The sequence below is a fragment of the Rhagoletis pomonella genome, unplaced genomic scaffold (assembly GCF_013731165.1).
Source record: "Rhagoletis pomonella isolate Grant_MI unplaced genomic scaffold, Rhpom_1.0 Rhpom_scaffold_00005, whole genome shotgun sequence".
NCBI classification, from domain to species: Eukaryota; Metazoa; Arthropoda; class Insecta; order Diptera; family Tephritidae; genus Rhagoletis; species Rhagoletis pomonella.
Genome location: NW_023458559.1, coordinates 25,426,957 through 25,443,401, shown reverse-complemented (window position 1 = coordinate 25,443,401; position 16,445 = coordinate 25,426,957). Strand labels below are relative to the sequence as shown.

The following is a 16,445-nucleotide window of genomic DNA, read 5'->3' as shown; positions in this document are numbered from 1 at the left end:
TGCAAGGAAAGCTTAACGTCGAAAAGCTGCAATCACAACAGACAGCCGGCGCTTTCGCTACTCGACTCTCACACCTGCTCCCAGAGAGCACACTTCAACAAACCGACATATGCGAGCAGTGGAACCACATTTGCCGCTCATCAAGTACCGCCGCCGAAGAAGTAATCGGATTTCAGCGAGCCCGAAAGAACAACTGGTATGATGAGGAGTGTCAGGAAGCTGCAGAGAAAAAAGATGCCGCCTACAGGACCACGCTGCGATCGGGCGCAACGCGCGCTATGTGGGACCGCTATAGGGATCTGAAGAGGGAAGCGAGGCGTTTTTGCCGCAATAAGAAGCGAGAGTCCGAAATACGTGAGTGCGAAGAGCTTGAAATGCTGGCCGACAGGAAGAATGCCCGAAAATTTTGCCAGAGAGTTAGGCGACTTACGGAGGGTTTCAAGACCGGGGCGTACTCCTGTAAGAATAATAATGGCGACCTAGTAACTGATGTCCAGAGCGTACTTAAATTATGGAGGGAACACTTTTCCGCCCTACTAAATGGTAGCAGCACGGAAAGTTGTGGAGAAGAAGAACCCGAGCCCGCAGTCGATGATGACGGAGTCGACGTTCCACCGCCTGACTATGACGAGGTACGTATAGCAATAACGCGGCTGAAAAACAACAAAGCTGCTGGAGCTGACAGCCTGCCAGCTGAGCTATTCAAGTACGGCGGCGAGGACTTGATAAGGTGCATGCATCAACTCTTGTGCAGAATATGATCAGATGAACGCATGCCCGACGACTGGAATTTAAGTGTGCTCTGCCCAATCCATAAGAAAGGTGACCCCGCCATTCGCGCCAACTACCGCGGGATCAGCCTTCTAAGCATAGGTTATAAGGTTTTATCGAGGGTATTGTGTGAAAGACTGAAGCCCACCGTCAATGAACTGATTGGGCCTTATCAGTGTGGCTTTAGACCTGGCAAATCCTTCATAGACCAGGTATTCACAATACCCCAAATCTTGGAAAAAAGGATCGACACTCACCACCTATTTGTCGACTTTAAAGCCGCTTTTGACAGCACTAAAAGGAGTTGCATATACGCCGCTATGTCTGAATTTGGCATCCCCTCAAAACTCATACGGCTGTGTAAAATGACGATGAGCAATACCACCAGCTCCGTCAGAATTGGGAAAGACCTCTCCGAGCCGTTCGCCACAAAACGGGGTTTCAGACAGGGCGACTCCCTTTCATGTGACTTCTTTAATTTGATGTTGGAGAAGATAATAAGAGCTGCAGAACTGAACCGCTCAGGAACAATTTACTACAAGAGCGCGCAATTGCTGGCTTATGCCGATGACATCGACATCATCGGTAACAAAAACCGCGAAGTCTGTTCTGCTTTTTCCAAGTTGGATAGGGAAGCAAAGCGAATGGGTCTGGTGGTAAACGAGGACAAGACGAAGTATCTCCTGTCATCAAACTAACAGTCAGCACATTCGAGCCTTGGCACCCACGTCACTGTTGACAGTTACAATTTCGAGAAAGCAGAGAATTTCGTTTACTTGGGAACCAGCATTAACACCGATAATAATGTCAGCATTGAAATCCAACGCAGAATCACTCTTGCCAACAAGTGCTACTTTGGACTGAGTAGGCAATTCAGGAGTAAAGTCCTCCCTCGACGTACGACAACTACGCTATATAAGTCACTCATCATGCCCGTGCTGGTATATGGCGCAGAAGCGTGGACAATGACAACATCCGATGAGGCGGCTCTTGGAGTGTTTGAGAGAAAGATTTTGCGGAAGATTTACGGGCCTTTACGCGTTGGCGACGGCGAGTACCGCAGACGATGGAACGATGAGTTGTATGAGCTTTACACGACATGGACATAGTGCAGCGCTGGCTTGGCCATGTCGTTGGAATGGACACCGACGCTCCAGCTCTGAAAGTATTCAACTCGGAACCCGCTGGTGGTAGCAGAGGAAGAGGGAGGCCCCCACTGCGATGGAAAGATCAGGTGGAGAAGGACTTGGCTTCACTTGGCGTTTCCAATTGGCGTCAGTTGGAACAGAGGAGAAACGACTGGCGTGCTTTGCTAAACTCAGCCAAAATCGCTTAGGCGGTTACAGCGCCAAAAAAGAAGAAGAAGAAACACGGTTATCATAGAAATCTTTTTCAAAGCAACAATAAATGTTAAAAATAAATAACTAAATTCTACAAAAGAATTCCAGGCTATTCCTGAATGTATGGCAATTTTTTTATTTTATAATTTAAAATTTTTCTGATTTTTATACCCGAGCGCCCTGCACCTACCTGCCTACGACCATGCTTACACCTTTTCACTATCACACTTAACTTTACTTACTAAGGGCCGGTTACTCAATGTCTGGTTACCACTTATCTCCGGTTAAACATAGTTATCGACGTTACCGACTCCATGTTGTATGTATGGAGTCGAAGACGTCGATTACGATGTTTAACCGCAGATTAGTTTTAACCAGACATTGAGTAACCGGCCCTAAGTAGTGTTTGCCACAATATTAATGGCAAAGTACAGGGCGTAAAATAATAACTGTCGCAAAGGTTTTTCGAAAAATAAGAGTCCTTTAAAGATTTTGCGAAAAAAGTATTTTTTGCTAACTTTATAAATAATCCTTATTTCCATTTGCCAGCTTTAGTAGATAAGTACATTAGGGCGGGTCGAAAGTCTAATTTTTCTCAAATCCCTTGGTAATAGCGTAAATATATTGTATCATGAAATCAACAACAAGCCTGCAAAATATTAGTCTTTTATTTTAATTGCAAGCGCCCGCGCATCGACCGCCAAGTGACCCACAGCACACTAGTCGAGTAAGATCAATTTTTGTTGAAAATTCTGGGTTTAGCAAAAAGGTTTAGTGCATATTATTAGATAATGAATCCGTTAACGCCAAAGATAAAGTCAAATATCATTTCTCGCAGCACTTTAGCTTATCGTTAATCTCAAATTTATCTTTTTTCAATAAAATTTGAATTGTTCTTTTGATAATTCTACTGGCCTATAGCCACAAGATGTAATGAACATCATTAATATTGCTGGCGTGCATTTAGGTCGCTGGTTCCAAATAGTCTAGTCTTTTTTTAATATTAGCTATAGTTTGCGAATTTCTGCAAATTTAGGAACAATTTCGGTAGCTCGAATAGAAAAGCCATTATTTTCCATCATCGTGGAAAAATTTTGTTTACGAAGATTAGTATGGACACACTGAACAGGCACAACTTCTAGAAACACTAATTAGTTTACTTATGTTTATGCATACAATATAAAAATTGCAAATATAGGAAAATGACAAAAAATTTTGTTTAACACTTTTTTTATTTTAAAATAATTTGTTTATAATCTGAACGATTTTCATCATATTATTATAAATCAGTAACGGTAAGTCTCGTCTTCAATTTGGTAATTATTACGTACTGATCGAGTAACATTTACCAAAGTTATATCGAAAAACTTAAGTGGATCTCCAGTTTTTTTCTAAAAAAAATCTCTTCATTTGTAAAAATAACTTTTAATTAAAGAACCGGATTACAGAAAAGTGTGCCAAGGAGTGACTTTTTTCGTTCAAGCTGAATGCAATGCAATATCGTCCAATTGGAGAGTCATCAAAAGGATTTCCCAGGATATATGAAGGATTATTGTATTTACCTACAGTCACTTTTTCACATAATGGAATTAACTAAAATATTTATATCTAAACACTTATTGCACGTCCCCTACTTTCATATAACGGTAAATTTAGAAACCGCAAAAATATGCTTCTTCGGTGACTAATGAATGAAATGGACTTAAAATGGCAATTTCTTACCCTAATTGTATTTTGTTAATGTATGTAAATACTAATGTGCTTGAAACTACTATTAACTTATCAACCGATTTCTAACCTTGGACAATACAGGTTTGACTACATTCAGGACGATCTTGAAAACTGACCAAATCGGCGTGACCAAGTCCATGGTCCTTTTAGGATTATATAAACATCCGAAAACTTTAAAACGTTTGAAATGAATGTCGTCTCACTTTTTCGTATTTTTCACTTGGTTGCTGAAGTAATGAAGAATTGAAAATTCATAAGGGAAAATTATACTTTTGTAAGTCTTATCTTAATATTTTAAAAACTTGTAGACTTATTGAAAAATGATAAATGGACGTGAGATAGTAAATTTAATACCCCTTAATTTGACATCCTGTTTATAGCAATTAACGCATTCCATAGATATTACAAGCCAAAGTTTCATTTTCGAAATTCATAGACTTTGATTCAATTGCGCGGGCTAAATATAAGTTTTAAATTAATCTTTCGTGGCCAATAACAATTGGCTTAGACCTAAGACATCATAATATTACTATTACAATACGATCAAATTCCTTTTATTTTATGGTTACAGAATATATCGTCACTACACACGAATAAAGGCGCGCAAGTGTTTTGACGGCGAAAAAAGGCGCGTAAAAAATTTTGCGAAAAAAGATGCTTATGAAAAACTTCGGCGAAGTATGTTAAGAGTCTTTGACGCTGAAGTTTTTTTATGCGTCTTTTTTCGCCGTCATTTTTTGAGCTCGCTCCTTTATTCGTGTCTAGTGACGATATGTAATAAAGTAACCGACGAAAACTTGCGTGCCGCTTGAGCTTTTCTCTAAAAGTGTTTACCGCTGGTAAACGCAAATGAAGGTTAAAATTTAAAAACTTATTAATAAAATTTAAGTAAAATCTGTGGATAATTAACAATAACCTACTTTTTTCGCAAAATCTATAAGGTTCCCTTTTATTTTTCAATAAAACCTGTGCAACAGTTATTATTTTACGCCCTGTATATGATAAAATATTAATAGCTGGAAAAAGGAGTACAAAAGAAGTACAAAACTAAGAAAGGAGTACATTTCCAGATATTTTTTTTTTGGGAGTACAAGGGAGTACATTACAATAAAAAGGAGTACGTTTACTCCCAAAAGCAGTACGTCTGGCAACCCTACCGTACTCGGGTCTCTGGTTTCTTTTTCTTTTTGACAGTTTTACAGGTTTTTACCCAAAGAAGTTGCCCTGCCAGCCACGGCTCAACACTTTCCCCTGAAATTCAAACGATTTACAAACACATTCACAACTTTTTAGTCATCTCACCCACACACTTACACATTTTTTGTTCGAACTGTCAAAAAAATGTCCCTTTGTTAGAACTACATACCCGATAAGAATTCGTACTCTAATAAGAATTCTATGCGTTAGAGCGAGCAAGTTAGAAACATCGGAGTTTTGATGACAGTATACATACTGTGAAGAAATGTCACTTTGCGAAAATTTTGAAGGTAAGGATACGTATTTAACAATTTTATTTAATTATAATGTAATTTCTTCTTTTAGACTGCAAAACAGCAGCGACTTGGTCACATTCTTAAGGTATGTATTGAGACTTTTCATATGTTTATAAATTTGAATTGATATTTTTGTTTGTTTACAGGTTTGGGATTCACCATCAGCACCTTCAACGCTTGCATCTTCATCGCCAGGAGCACCATTAAAACCTTCTGCCCTCAGCTTCTTCATCGCCAGGAGCACCACCAGTACCTTCTCTCTTCAGCTCCTTCGTCGCCAGGAGCACCATGGGTACCTTCCGCCCTCAGCACCTTCAACGCCAGGAGCACCTTCAAAGTGTAGGTCCAACTTGTCAAATTTTGCAAAGTGGTAAGAAAATTAATTTTTCTGAACCACCATAAATGATTTGCAACTCTTAATATATATCAAAAGAAAGGTAAACCGATTACCTTTCTTTTGATTATAACACCGTTAAAATCGCTTTACGTTTTCATAAAAACTTTGCAACTTTTGTAAACAGCTATATATAAGCAGTGAAAAAGTGGTAAAATTTTGCAAAGCTGTAACGAAACTGAATGTTTGTGCACCATTACAAATGATTTGAAACTGTTAATATATATTAAAAGAAAGGTAAATCGATTACTTTTCTCTTGATTATAATATTGTTAAAATCGGTTAGCTATTTTATAGAAATTTTGCAACTTTTGAAAACATTATATGTAAGAAGTGAAAAAGTCACACAAGGAGTAGTAGTAATAATAAGCAATTAAGCAGCTACATATGTATGTAAAAATATCTTTATTATTAATGTTAATTGTAATTATTATTCATAATATTGATTACTAACTATGTATATTAGGTTAACAATGCATTTTGAAAAATAAATTTAGCAAAATAAAAATCAAAAAAAATTTTAAGATTTTTTATTTAAAGTTTTTAAGGTTATTTTGAATTCGCTGTGAAGAGAATGCAACCCTGCGCCAGCTGAAGTGGGCAATGCTAGACGAGTGCAGCTATATGTTTTCCTTAGGAAGTATCTGAATGAGTGCGACAGTGATGCAAGGCTCACACGTACAGGGGGAAACTGGTGAAAATCTGCACACCGCCCATACAAAGTTCACCAGATTTTTCACCAGTTTTGAAGTGAACGAAACCCGCGGTTTCACCAGATTTTTCACCACTTTTGGCTGGCAGGGTGGGGAACGCAACTATAAGTGGCCGCGAAACTGTAAGTGCCTCACAAACCGTAATCAGCTGTCAAATGCGACAATGAGGACAAAAACAAAACAGTTGATCGGCATACGCTGCTGAAATATTTATATATTTATTCGTCTATGAAACAGAGGTTTCTTACAGACTAGTATAAAAGTAATATATGCAGGACACTAAAACTATTGATTAAACTAAATACAAGAATCAAAAGAAAGAATACAAAAGATTAATAATTAAATTTCTTGAGTAAGAGAAATCAAGTGAGATAGAATTCGAGATCAAATTAAACTCATTTAAGGCACGTACCAAGGGGGCATTGCGCGCGTATTCAGTTCTATGGATTTCACAATAGAACGGCAAAATGTTAAGCAAGACTTGCTGAGGGATGTTGAAATTTATGCGACCTAAGAGAAAAGGACAATCAACACTACCATTAATAATATTAAAAACAAAAGTCAGGGAGAGTACAGAACGCCTCGTTTCCAATGACTTAAGGTTAAGCAAAAGCAAACGACTACTGTACGAAGGTATAGGATCCGAAAAGTTTAAGCTTAAGAAACGCCTTTTGGACACGTTCTAATCTATTTATGAAAGTTTTGTGGAATGGCCTCCAAATAAATGTAGCATATTCCAAAATGGGACGAACAAAAGATGAGTATAGTAATTTAATAGTATAGGGATCAGAGAATTTTACACAGTTCCGCCTCACGAAATCCAAAACAGAGAAGGATTTAGAAATCACAAGATTAATATGCCTACTAAAAGAAAAATTTGAAGTACCGGTGAAGCTAAGCGGGCCAAAGGGAACAATTGAGATAATTGCTTTTATCGATGAAGGAGCCAAAGTGTCTTTGTGAGAAGAAAGCACGGCAGATTTACTCCGTTTAAAAGGAGCATCCAGCTTGTTATCGCTATAGTGGATAGGCGACAAAACGATCAGTGAAATATCACGAGAAGTGCGCTTAGAGGTTGCTGGCGTCTTCGGCGGCGCGTAGAAATTCTGTATGAAAGGCGTATGTACCACTGGCAAACTGTTGAAGTTTCCATGGGAAATTTAAAAGATTTAAATATTCAGTTTCCGCCGCTTTTCTTGCCTTCAAAGTCAAATAGTAAATTGCCAGGTCCCTGAAACTCGCCCTCTTGTGATTCACACACTTTTATGGTGACAGAATCAAAGCTTTTTTTCGATTAGGGTGATTAAAAATTTTTGGCAGTCTTTCAATATGCTTCTTAAGTCAAGTTTATCACGCATTGCATTAGCCTCTTCTGTAAAATTATCGTGGAAAATTTAGTTTTGTATATTTTTATAATTGGAAAAAATGTATTTGAAGGGAAAAAATCGCCAACGGCGATTTCCTAAATTTTTACGCGCAAATATCCATAAAAAAAACCCTAAATTGGCGCGAAATCGCCAAATCTGGACACTCTGATTAATAATGCAAAGCAAATCAAGTTAATCCACAGCGCAGCTAATATTGAGCTTAGGCGTTTTGTGGCAAATTCAAAAGAAGTATTAACTGCGGTTGTCGGTGAGCAGAAGTCTGTGCGAGAATCGGAAATAAAAAACATGTTTCACGGCGAATCAGCGGCCGAGAAGATTTTGGGAATGTATTGGGATGCCAAAAATGATCAATTTTATTTTAAATTAAAGTTTGTGAATGTACTGTTAACTAGAAATCGACGACCAACAAAAGCCGAAGTTTTAAGTTTAAGGTAATGTAATTTTGGCTTCGAAGATTATGATTCAAGAACTATTCCGCCACAATACTGGTTGGCATGAACCTACACCGGAGATGATATACGATAAATGCTATAGCGTATTAAGCAAGGTGATAGAGTTCAGAGCACCGAGGTGCTCTCATCCAAATTTCACTGATTTTGACTCGCAGATCGAATTACTCGCGTTCGCTGCAGTTGCATATTGGCGAATACAATACAAAAGCAGTGTTACGATAGTATTTGCATACGGTAAGTCAAGATGCAGCCCAATCAAGCCGTTGTCGATACCAATATTGGAATTGCAGTCCGCATTCTTGGGAACGCGACTAAAAGAATCGATCGTAGCCAACCACGACACTCAGCCAAAAAATGTTGTATTTTGCACAGACTCAAAAACAGTCATTCAATGGTTGCGCTCTGATGCAAGGCGTTACAAGCAATACGTATCAAACCGAATTTCTGAAATCTTACAGTCTACTAATAAATGGAGGTGGGTGCCAGGTAAATTGAACCCAGCTGATGAAGAGACTAGATTGCATACGTTTTCTCCCAGTAGCAAATGGCTGAATGGCCCATCATTTCTGGCGTTGAGAGAGAATAAATGGCCGTTGATGCCGGACGGAGTGTTATCCAAAGAAGCGCAAGTGGTGATGCGCACAAAAGAATTGTACACTTTGCAAAACAATGAAAACTTAATTCCGTTCAACAAGTATTCAAACTACTACCGCTTCTTAAAAATAATGTGATGGGTTAAGCTCGCAATTACGAAATTTCGTTCATTTATTACTGGAGACAAATTGCCTTTACCATGCAAAATAGATGCTAACCTAATGAAAAACACCGAAAATTGTATTTGTCGTATCGTTCAAAAGACGGAGTTTAAAGTAGAGATCGATCTTCTTAAAGAAAACATGCGGTTGAGTAAGTCGAGTACTTTGTGGAAGTTGACGCCTATTCTAGACGAGACGCTTAGGTGGACGTCTGGATAACGCTAGTTGTGTGCCGACATATATGAAGAGAGCAATAATCCTCCCAAAAGAGCACGATTTGATTAATTATCCAGGACTATCATGAAGGTTTTCACCACCAAAACCAAGAAGCGATAGTATGCGCTATTCGTTATAAGTTTTGCATTCCAAACTTACGTCGTCTTGTGCACTCTGCAAAAAAGAGATGGCAAGTTTGCAAATATTTAAGCGCTGCTGTTCCTCAACCTCCACTAATGGGGCAGTTGCCAATTGATAGGGTCACGCCATACGTCCGTCCATTTACGTATACGGGAATATACTATTTTGGGACAGTTTTGGTAGCTGTAGGAGGACATCATGAGAAATGTTGGGTCGCCGTGTTCACGTGCTTGACGATAACAGCGATTCATTTGGAATTGGCAAACAATTTATCGGTTGTGCTTTGTTTGAGGAACTTCGTGAATCGCTGAATCGAGGTGTCCCTGTGCGAATAAGGAGTGACAGAGGCATAAATTTTATCGGCGTGAACAAAGAACAATGGTTGAATATTGAGCAGAACTTGCAGCAATAATGCCGACGGCGAAGTATCGAATGGTTATTTAATACGCCCTTACGTCCATTAGGTGGTGGTGCTTGGGAGCGCATGGCCCAACTGTAAAGAAAGTACTGTCATTTACGTTGAAAGAGAAGGCACCACAGGTAGAGACACTGCGTAGCTTGTTGATTGAGGCATAAGACTTAATTAATTCACGTCCGCTTACGCACCTGCCAGTCGAGAGCATAGATGCTGACCCTTTAACTCCGAACCATTTCCTTCTGGGTTGTCCTAATTTTGTGCTGACATCCGCAGTGCCAGAAGATGTTTGTCTAAAGTGGCACGTAGCACAACAATTGAAACATACATTTTGGAAAAGAAGAGTATCTGCCATTGACCCCCAGAATGGTTCCGGAGAGTTGAACCGATTAAGCTTGGCGATCTGGTAGTTATATGTGATGACAATGAGAGCCGCGGGCAATTGAAGCGTGGTATAGTAGAGAACGTTTTCGCGGCAGCAGATGGTTAAGTACGTTCAGCGCTAGTGAAGACAGCACAAGCAATTTTTCGTCGACCGCCCGACGTTCGTAGCTATTCGTAGATTTCGCAAAAAATCGGACTACGATGGATTCAGTGATAGCCCTGATTAGTGGAAATCATCTCAAGGAGTGGAAATCAACTAAAGAACGCATATTCAAGCCTGGAACGCATAAATGCTAGAGCTGGAAAACTATCGATAGTGGTACTATCGATGGTTTCCAATGTTTTCAAAATAACTATCGACACTATCAAGAGTAACAGAGGTAAAATAGATTCTCGTACTTATTATGAGCTTCGAAATTATTACCAATTATTTTTTAATAGCTAGGCTACAACTTCTATTTAAATTTATGTTAAAATGGCATTGGACAACCACTATCGTTACTTAACCATCTATATATATAATCTATTTATATATGTACATATATAATACAAGACGGGATTTTTGTCCAGGACAAAAGATCTGCACCGTTCGCTCGATTTTCGAATGTGGGGTGTCAAGTTAATGGGCTTGGCCTGTAGATGTGCAAACTGGTTTTATTTTTTTCGAAGTTGCCAAGTGTTGAACAACTAAATTCAAATTATTTAATAATCAATGCCACACCGCACTATGGGAAATTTTACCCCATTTTGTGGCCAAAATTCGAAAAGTTGAGACATCAATTTAAAACTTGGCCCAGTAGTAGGACTAGAAGTAATGGCCTAGCCGCGCAAAAATTAGCCCGTAATGGTCACACCTCCAAAAAATAGCGTAATGGTCACACGGAGTCCAGTGGACCCCAACCAAATAAACAGATGCCTCGTAAGTTCTATTTTAAAAATCGACTCGAATCCTCCACTGACCTTAAGTTTAAAACTTAATCTTTGTTATCTGACAGGTTTTTTTCCAACCTATAAATTATAACACCGTGAATTATTTCATAAAACTCATCATCTTGTACCAAGAAAAATTATAATTTCTTTAATATCGCACAAAATCGCAGTATAAGATTATGGGGAAATAAGAGATCAGGGACTATTCTACCGATTTGTGATGAGCTTTTTTAAACGTTTTTAAACATTTTTTTTAAAACACTAAATAAACTTTTGTTTTTTTAATTGTACAATTTCCTTTAAACTCACTTAAATACGGACGTTTCTTTGGCACAACCTTTAAACTATAACACAAGTTTTAATTGGCAATTTTTCTGCTAACCGTCAGTCTTTCTTTCCACTTTTCACTTTTGAAAAGCAGCAAATAGATTACGAGATGCACGCATTTGAAAGTGGCACAAAATCAAGCTACACATTTTTCGTTTACAGAAAATTTCGAAACTATCTGTTTGAGGGTTACCAAATCAACGGCAAGTCAATTTATTGAAAAACGGAGTACACAGTTTTTTACTCTGAAGTATTCTCTGTAAGATAAGACAAAAAAAATTAATTTCAAGCAAGTCAAGAAACTGACTTTTGGCCACAAAATAAGCTCAAATTTCCCATAGTGCACCGTTCGTTCGATTCTTCAAAATGAGGTGTCAAATTAAAAGCCTTGGACTGCAGATGTGCAATAAGGTTATATTTTTTTTGAAAAGGGTTGCCTCCTTTTAGAAAATTATTTAAAAGAATAAATCAATTATTACAAAATGTGTATCAATCGAAATGGTTTTGAAAGGCTTTGTTTCTTAACTTAACTATAGGAGGGGGATTAAATTCAATATGAATTAAGAGAATTAGGTAAGAGAAATATGTATCACCATATGGGTGCCAAACGAAAGGGGTTTCAGAAGGTAGTAGTTTGAAAACGTTTTGAAGATGGTTGCCACTTGATTTAAATGTCAAATTGAGTTAACTTATACACAAGTTATATGAAGTATCAAAATATGGATGCCAAACGAAAGAGCGGTAAGATGTCTTTAGTTGGAACACTAAGAATATTTTTCAGGTATTGGAATGCCACCCGTTTAAAAAGTTAAACTCAAACTAGTTAATTAGTTAAACGAATTATTAAATCTTTGGATTTTGAAAAATTTTTATTTCTGAGCTATCTTTAGCGGGGTTGCCACATGTATAAAAATGAAACTCAACTTTAATTAATGCAATTGTATAAATGAAATGCATTCATGCATTTGTATGTAACACGATATGAGTGTCAGAGGAAAGAGTTTAAGAAGGTTTTAGTTTAAAACTATTTTGCAGAGGGTTGCCGCCCGTTTGAAAAGTCGAACTTAGTTAACTATTGCATAGGTTACATGAAATATGGGTGGCAAACGAAAGAGTGTTAAAATATATTTCGTATAAATATTCTGAATGTTTATGAGGGGTTTCAAGAGGGTTGCCATATGTTTAAAATTTAAATGAATTATTAAAGGGGGGTACCAATCGAAATGCGAGGGTTTCACTCGAAATGGTAGGGCTGGTACGTGTTTGAACAATAAAATTAGTTTATTGAAATACATGTGTATCACAATGTCAGACGTAAGAAATTCTAGAAGATTTTATTTAGTTAGACCTCTCTTCCCCCAGAAACGGTTGCACGGTTTAAGATGAAATATGGCGCCCGAATCGCTTATGACTATGACTAAAATTTGAGTATTTTTTAGGTTTTTGAATTCAATTTTGGGCATTTTAAAGCCATGCGGGTTCACTAGTTTGGTTTAATTAATGATTTTTTAAAACTAATTTTAATGGTTTTTTGTATTTATGTAGGCAATTGTCTAACAAAAACCATGCGCAAAATTAAAAAAAAAAATCAACAAAGTTTCATTATAACTTCCCCGTTTTTCAGAACTTTTAGAAAGTTTTTGAGAAGTTTTATAGCCCAATCAACTCTAGGATAATAATGTTAGAGTTTGAAGTGTCAACAAAACACCGCTGATTTTTTCTTAAATTTTTTGTTGACATTGTTAAGTCAATATAAGTTCGCGTCACTTCCAATTAAATAGTGAATGAGTATATCAAGACTATCGATAGTGACTAAAAACCATCGAAATTAAAAAAAAAAAAGAAAACTATCGATACTGTCTAATTTATACAGGAGTTTCAGTGAATTTGGGACGGTGAATTCTAAACTATGATGCCTTACAAATGCAAGCATAGCATACAATTTAGTAATAAAATAACTAATATGTTAGGTATAAGGATATTCGACTTTTTAAAAATCTGATTGAGCAACTCAACAAAATATATTGATCGAGATAGTCCATAATAAAATGCTGGCACAGCTAAAAAAGCAATTCTAACTTTATCAAATTAAACGAAGTATGAAAGCCACGTGTCATTTCTTTTTAATGACACAAACCAATCAAAATTGTTGTGATTTCAGCGGCAATTAAATGAATATGACGACATGAATTAATGTTACGGTAATTTAGGTGGTTTTATTAATTAAGCAACCTACCCAAGCATTTATAGTTTTAACAGCAGTTTTCGCAAATTTATATTGAACAATTAGTGTTTATCCGCAAAAGCAAATAAGTACCTGTACAGTAGAGGTATACGCCGCCGAGCCACGCCGCCGCCGCCGCCGTTTTTTGTCATTCCTCACGCGCCGCCGCCGAGTTACGAAAATATCGGCGCGGCGGCGGCGGCGGCGGCGTTCGGCGCCTAAGGAATTTTGTACAAAATTTTCATGATGTATGTACATTGAATACATCGTTTGAAGGAACCAAATATTACTTGTATAAAAACACAATTTTACGAAATGAAAATTACATTTTTAAATTAGTTTTTTTTTTGCATAATTTGGGCCACTGGACAAGACAAGTCTCCTTTATTTTTTCCAAAAATAGCATAACTTAGAAAAAACATAGGTAACATATTTTTTGACGACAGCGTTTATTACAGTTAAATTAGGGTCAAATACTGGTAATCTAACGATTTTTTTCCGCAGTAGACAATTCTTTTCTATACTACAAAAAATACTACTTTTTTATACACCTACTACAACAACAAGAAACTTATAACACATCAAAAACTTTAGCTCCAATATCTCAGAAAGCAGTTTTAATAGAAGCGGCCTCTTTGCATCTAACTCCTCAATTATTGAAGATAAATCAAAGACAAGTTGATTTTTCTATGTATTTTTTTAATATTTTAAACAAACACTTTTTTGCTAATATTTACATTCGTAAGTTATTTTATTCTGGGGTCCCACATACGTATACAAGTACTAGGTGGCTGTGTGAAAATTACGTTAGCATTCCTTAGTGGTGGTCCAACCCCAGGAAGGTTTTGCTCCCTCGCATCGCTATGTTTTCTACACAGGGTTAAAGTTCCCTCTTTATGGTAAACATTAGTATTATTTTTCATTACATTCGGTTCTCCTTAGAAAAATTTGGCGCTTCATATTTTAGTGGAAGTTTTAACCATCTATAAGCCATTTTTTTCAACAGTGGGTCAAAAAGTCCCATTCTGGTTCGAGTTGATAATACTATTGCAAAAATTACCCCAATAACTAAACTTTAAACAATTTTTTTTCTTTAAATTTAAATAGTACATACGGATCTGTAGAGAATATAGAGATCCGTGTGTGTATGTATGTATATACCTCAGACCTTCTTCTGTTCGCCCATCAATCAGCGCCAGACACTCAACATTTTAATTCAAGTAGGAAGTAACAATATTTAAATTTAAAACTAATTCAATAATGAAATAAATAGAATTATAATAATATAATAATTGGCATGGCGAATGCCTAACGCTGACGAGTTGAAATGATAAGATTAGTAGCCTCATGGCTCTTTGAAATCTACCTTATGAGAAGTAGCGCCGGCGTTTCCAGACGCGCCGGCGTCGCCGCCGCCGCCGAATATTTTTGACGTTGACCACGCCGCCGCCGCAAAGCCTGTCGGCGTAAACCTCTACTGTACAGTGTACACTAGGGTGGTAAAAAATAAATAAATCGGAATTTTAATGTTCTCACCCTCTAGGATTGTTCAATTTCAAAAAAATATATATATATACCCCTGTTTTTTTTATTTCGAGATCAAAAATATTTAGAGGTCGCTTAAAACGCTCAAAGTTTTCCTAGTATCTTGAATGGAGAAAAAAGTTTTTCGTAGAAATGGTATACACTTGTTGAAAATCAATATTTTTCGATCGGAAAACTTAGTTTCTCTTCAGGAGACTTCCAATAATAATACCCAATTTTTAATTTAACCATTTTTTAATGTTGACTATATTTTATTGGTCCCTGCAAACCCAAAAAAATGCAATGAAGTACCCATAAAAAATCGTTAGTAGACATTAAAAAATGGTTAAATAAACAATTGAGTAGTATTATTGGAAGTCTCCTGAAGAGAAACAAGGTTTTCGACCGAAAAACTTTGATTTTCAAGAATTCTATACAATTTCTACGAAAATTTGTTTTTTCCCTATATAAACTACATGCAAATCTTTGAGTGAATTGAGCGACCTCTAAATATTTTTTAATCTCGAAATAAAAAAACTAAGGTATATTTTATCGATATAGGACAATCCTAGGGGGTGAGAGCATTAAATTTCGGACTTAACTTTTTTCACATACATTTTTGGACCAACCTAATGTACACACATAAGTATACCACATGCACATGCATTTAGTACATGAACATATTCCTCTAGAAATTTTTATGCAAACACATATTTGATGGATATTTATGCTCTGAAACGTGCTCACATGAAGGTACTCGTAGTTGATTATTTGCCAGCGTCTGGTGGGCCCGACCATTGCAAACCACAGCGATGGGAGATTTGCCAAGAAACATAAAGAAATCAATTTACAAATGCACGCTTTGGCGACTGCCAAAACAGTGCTACGTAGGACTGTTTTCACCTCCTGCATAAGAGTATTTATTTACGTACGTACATATGTATGTATGTATATGCCCTGCAGGAAATAGAGGACTAGTTCTGAAAGTATCACATCGTATTCTAGCTCTCTTAGTTCTATAAATAGTTCCATTATTGGTGATGAGTAATGCAAGAATTCACCAATTGAAATGAATCGTGTCAAAACGAAAATAAGAAGATAATATTCATATTATAGGTTCTATTTTCAATGGTAACTGTTGAATATTCTAGTCCACAGGCTGTGTAAAAATAAGTGATGTATTCTATAATGGTCCCATATGGAATTTGCCAGTAGGAATGAGACGATACGAGTAAATACAAGTACAT

General features: G+C 37.0%; 1 protein-coding gene across 1 annotated transcript in view; it reads right to left on the bottom strand.

Moving 5' to 3' along the window:
- Positions 1 to 16,445, bottom strand: part of LOC118740044 — a 69,364-nt gene that overhangs the window by 31,669 nt on the left and 21,250 nt on the right. The gene's annotated exons all lie outside the window — the stretch shown is intronic.